Below are 5,959 nucleotides of genomic sequence, written 5' to 3'. Positions count from 1 at the left end.
AACATACAGGAGAAAGCTAGTAAGGAAGAGGGGGCAGGTAGAGAGTGCTCTGACACATAAAAAGAAGCTGCAGGGTAGCTCTTCAAGAAGTCAAGTGCTGGAGGGCTCTGTTCCTCCCCTGGCTGCAGAGAAAGGTGGTGTGTGTCCCCTGCAAGGTCAGGCTGGAACTCAAACCTCAGTATGGTGGTGGAAGTTGGGGCCTTTAAGAAGTGACTGGATCATGAGGACTGGACCCTTGTAAATAGATCCATTCATTCATGGAGTAATGAGTTGATGGTTTAATGGGTGATCATGGCATGGGTCTTATGGCTTTATAAGGAGAGCAAGTGAGGAGGTTAGCTCTTGCTTGCTCATGCCATTCTCTCACCATGTGACACCCTGAGTTGCTAGAGAGACTCACCAGGTATGTTCCCTAGACTTTGGACTTCCCAGCCTCTGAAGCTGTAAGAAATACATTTCATTCCTTCATAAATAACCCAGTTTCAAGTATTCTGTTATAAGCAACAGAAACAGACTAATACAGGTGGATTCTTGCAAACCGACAGACTGTTCAAGGTGTATTTCTTGACTAGATGCAATTAGGGGCTATGGCATCTGCTCCTCAGTCCTACCATATCCTCTTGCCCTCTAAANTTGTGCTGGACCCTGGGGATACAATAAATAATAAGATCAATTCTTGTCCTGTAGGCACATACAACCATGTAAAAAATATAGTACGAGGTTGTTTTTTTGTTTGTTTTTTTTTGGGGGGGGGGCAGTTTGCCCCAAGGCCTCCAAAGGGCTCTTCAACTTCCTAAGAACCTTTCAGGTCTGGTAGTCTGAGATCTCATGAGCATTCCCGACCTTTTTCCTTTCCTAAAAAATGTTAAGTATGAAATGCCTACTCTGTGCAAGGTCTTTCACATATAACACTAATTCTTACAACATTCTTTTTGGTTTTTGCATCCCCATATTTCAGGTGAGGGAACTGAAGCTCAGATGTAACGAAAACAAAGATCATGCTTTAACCTGACCTGTTTGGATCCAAAGACCTTGTCTCCTGGTAGATATCACTTACAATTTTAAAACTGTGACTTTAAGGTAAAGAAGATTACTTATTACCTGGCTATAAAGACTTGCCCAAAGGCGAGGTGGTTCCAAAAACAAGAGAGGTAATGTCAGCATTTCTGGGTAATTTGTGACCCCCCTCAAGACCAGCCTGAAAGGACAGCACACATTCGAGTTCACAGTCTGGCATGTCTTTTTGGTTTTGTTCTTACACTCTGGTTTATGTGTGTTTTATGATTAGCTGTGAGATGATGGACTTTATCTTTGGAGTTGTCATCCTGTCTGCTGTAGCATATTCCAATTAGTCAGGCACAAAATGAGCTAGTTCTGATTAAGAGGGCTAGTCCTTTCATTATACAAGACTCTGAAGCTTGGGGCCAGTTANACACACACACACACACTACAGATTTCAGGAGGTCTATACAGTCAGGAAATATTTTAACAGGCTTCCCTGGTTCTTAAAAAAATGAAAGTCCCTTGTTCACTCATGAATGCTGAAGTCACTTCAGCCCCTGGTCAACGCTGAAGACCTGGGAGGCCCAGGATTCCCAGGGACTAGTGGTGTTAGGGAGGATCTTGATGGGCCTTGGAGACAACAGGATCTGTTTCTCCTTCCCAGCATGAAAAAAAATCAAAATCCCATTTTCGATGTTTGACTGCAGACAACTCTCAAGCTGCATCGCTCCCTTCCCTTCTGCCCCACATCTGGGCAGCTGATGAGAAAGCTAAGGCACACCTTCCTTTAGCACCAGTAGGAAGTTCAAGCCACACAAGCCCTTGCGGCACACAGGAACCCTCACCCAAGCCCCACCCCCTAGCCACCATAAAACCCCAAGCCATTTTCATATCTGCTTGGGAGGCTGCCCTGCTCTCCCTAGAAAGCCTCATTATGTGAGTAATAAACCTTTTTTTTTTTTTTCTTAAACCACCCAGTCTGTAGTATTTTATTGTGGCAGCCCTAGCAAACTAATGCAGAGTTACAAGATTCAATAGCAATTTCAAACAGAGAAATGCTGCACTTCTTGAATGACACTAGTCAAAGCTTTTAGATTGTGGTAATCCATGAATGAGAGACACTAGAGCCTAATGTGATAGCATATGTAAGGTTCCATTTAATACCCTCTTGGTGTATGGGCAATGCCATCAGTCTTGACATGTCAACCAGATTTTGGGTGGGGGTGTATCTCATCTCTACAGAGTGATGCCACCCAGCCTCTTTTGTTTGATCTCTAAGGCCTGTGCTGCTCTAATGCGTCCGGAACTCCTTCTGATTCTTTATTATGCCTCTCGTCCTCCCTTCAGGGGAGTTCCCAGTGCAGAGCAGGCCCTCACCAAAATTGTGGGGTGTGTGAAATTTATTTTCTGGAGTCCTAAACCTACCCTTTGGTTTTTTTGTTTGTTTTTTCCTTCAGGGCATTCCTCTTACATCCCTCAACTACTAAGTCCCTGCTATAGATTAAATGTGTCCCCCAAAAGTTTATGTATTGAAGCTCAACTCCTGTTATAACAGTGTTAAGAGGGTGGGAAATCCAATTATGGCGGTTGAAAGGTGGGGTCTTTGTTTATTTATTTATTTATTTATTTTTCCTTTTTGTCTTTTTTACTGACCGGCAACGGGATCGCAACCCTCGGTGTTGCGTCCGCACCGCGCTCGGCCAGTGAGCGGGAACCGGTCTCCACATGGGATCCAAACCCTCGGTGGGAGCGCCGCCGCACTCCCAAGCGCAGCACTCTCCAGTGCACAGCACTCTCCAGTGCGCCACCGGGCCGGCCCGAAAGGTGGGGTCTTTGAAAGATGATTGGATCCAGGACCATGTCCTAGTGAATGGATTGATCCATTCATAAAATAATGGGTTGATGGCTTTATGGGTGATAATGGGTATAGTTCTGATGGCTTTAAAAGGAGAGGAAGTGAGGAAGTTTGCTCTCTTGCTCAGCCTATTCTCACCATGTGACACTCTACAATGTTCACCAAGTGTGCCCCCCAGACTGTAGACTTCCCATCCTCCAAAACTGTAAGAAAGAAATTTTGTTTCTTAATAAATCACCCAGTTTCCGGTATTCTGTTATAAGCAACAGAAATAGACTAATATAGTTCCCTAACCTTCTGCTCCCCCTGCACCTACCCACATCCACTACCCTCCTGCCCTCATTTTAAAAAGGCACTAAAAAAAAGAGACCTACAAAGGTCTTAAATGACTGCTGAATCTTAACACTCTACTTTTGTGAGGAGGAAGCCCTCAATAGTTTTAGCAAAAGGACTTACTTGTTAATTGTGGAATTTTAGGCATCAGCAATAGGAAGGTCTCTGTGTAGTCAGGGTCCCCACTCTGAAGCATCTTCCCCTTCGACTATTCAGTTAAATTCTGCAATTAGGGGTTCACTCCTTTGGTTCAAAGCTTCACTCTGTTAAAAGGCAACTTCTCCTTCCCTTTAGTAATTCATACCTGCTGTGCACAGTTATCACATCCTTTCCTGAGGACAGAATTTTAGAGGAAAGGGTTGGAGATGAGGAAGATGTCTGGTAGTCAAGGCGGCAGAAAGTAAATAGAAACTTCCATGGAGGAAGAGTTGCAGGGTCCAGCAGGAATGGTCAGAGAGCTGGAAATTCTGGTACATGCTCATTTCTAGNACACTAGTCAAAGCTTTTAGATTGTGGTAATCCATGAATGAGAGACACTAGAGCCTAATGTGATAGCATATGTAAGGTTCCATTTAATACCCTCTTGGTGTATGGGCAATGCCATCAGTCTTGACATCTCAACCAGATTTTGGGCAGGGGGTGTATCTCATCTCTACAGAGTGATGCCACCCAGCCTCTTTTGTTTGATCTCTAAGGCCTGTGCTGCTCTAAAGTGTCTGGAACTCCTTCTGATTCTTTATTATGCCTCTCGTCCTCCCTTCAGGGGAGTTTCCAGTGCAGAGCAGGCCCTCACCAAAATTGTGGGGTATGCAAAATTTATTTTCTGGAGTCCTAAACCTACCCTTTGGTTTTTTTGTTTGTTTTTTCCTTCAGGGCATTCCTCTTACATCCCTCAACTACTAAGTCCCTGCTATGGATTAAATGTGTCCCCCAAAAGTTCATGTATTGAAGCTCAACTCATGTTGTAACAGTGTTAAGAGGGTGGGAAATCCAATTATGGTGTTTGAAAGGTGGGGTCTTTGAAAGATGATTGGATCCAGGACCATGTCCTAGTGAATGGATTGATCCATTCATAAAATAATGGGTTGATGGCTTTATGGGTGGTAATGGGTATAGTTCTGATGGCTTTCAAAGGAGAGGAAGTGAGGAAGTTTGCTCTCTTGCTCAGCCTATTCTCACCATGTGACACTCTACAATGTTGGAGAAGAAGGCCCCCACCAAATGTGCCCCCCAGACTGTAGACTTCCCATCCTCCAAAACTGTAAGAAAGAAATTTTGTTTCTTTATAAATCACCCAGTTTCCGGTATTCTGTTATAAGCAACAGAAATAGACTAGTATAGTTCCCTAACCTTCTGCTCCCCCTGCACCTACCCACATCCACTACCCTCCTGCCCTCATTAAAAAAGGCACTAAAAAAAGAGACCTACAAAGGTCTTAAATGACTGCTGAATCTTAACACTCTACTTTTGTGAGGAGGAAGCCCTCAATAGTTTTAGCAAAAGGACTTACTTGTTAATTGTGGAATTTTAGGCATCAGCAATAGGATAGGTCTCTGTGTAGTCAGGGTCCTCACTCTGAAGCATCTTCCCCTTCGACTATTCAGCTAAATTCTGCAATTAGGGGTTCACTCCTTTGGTTCAAAGCTTTACTCTGTTAAAAGGCAACTTCTCCTTCCCTTTAGTAATTCATACCTGCTGTGCACAGTTATCACATCCTTTCCTGAGGACAGCATTTTAGAGGAAAGGGTTGGAGATGAGGAAGATGTCTGGTAGTCAAGGCGGCAGAAAGTAAATAGAAACTTCCATGGAGGAAGGGTTGCAGGGTCCAGCAGGAATGGTCAGAGAGCTGGAAATTCTGGTACATGCTCATTTCTAGGGACCTCAGACATGCCCCGTGACACAAAGTACAACAGAAGCTTGTTCCAGAGAATGTGAGTGCTGCCAGTGCCCTCAGAGGCCACCAGCCCAATCTCACCAACATCACCAAGCCAGGGCCAGGACCAAGACTAGAAATCAGTCTCCTGCCTCCAAGATGACACCATCAGTAGTGAGGTACATCACAATTAGTCTGTGACAATCAAGCATGATTTTTCTGAATGTGGTCCTTTTCTCGGCGGGAGCGCCGCCACACTCCCAAGCGGCACACTCTCCAGTGCGCCACCGGGCTGGCCCAAGCATGATTTTTCTGAATGAGGTCCTTTTTTGATATAAACATCGCCTGCCATCTGTTTGGTGTGTATGTGTGTGTGGGAAACTGTGCTACCACATCAGCATGTCAAGGATCCCTTTGTACCTCTTTAATGAACAGCTTCTCCTTCAGACCTCTACAATCTTAAACGCAGGTTGGGTGTTCCTCTTTCTTCTCAATCATGTAGAAAAGTTATAGAGACTCAGGGTCCCCACTTGGTTTGGGGAAACTGTAGAGCCTTTTTAAGGAGAAGTCTTGCCCTTTCCAAATCAGACAGGTTTAGAGAAACCCCATGGCAGTGAGCAGATGCCTTGATACACCAAGCCAGATCCCAGCAAATGAAAATATGCTGTAGCCCTTCTGGGGTTCTCTCTCAGTAACCTGATGTAGTTTTCATTTCTTTTAGGATCCAACACATTGCTTCCTGCAAGACCCAGGCAAGATTTCCAAGTCAGACAAGGGAGAGAGTGTGCTGTTCTCCCCACTGCTGTTTTCCTCTGTTATTCTGACCCCTGCTGAGTGCCCTGGGGCCTGGCCAGAGCTGTTGATGACACAGTGCAGATGTGAGTGTCAGAGTCAAG

Source organism: Galeopterus variegatus, unplaced genomic scaffold (assembly GCF_000696425.1).
Source record: "Galeopterus variegatus unplaced genomic scaffold, G_variegatus-3.0.2 Scaffold1260, whole genome shotgun sequence".
Taxonomy (NCBI): Eukaryota; Metazoa; Chordata; class Mammalia; order Dermoptera; family Cynocephalidae; genus Galeopterus; species Galeopterus variegatus.
This window is presented reverse-complemented; position numbering follows the sequence as displayed.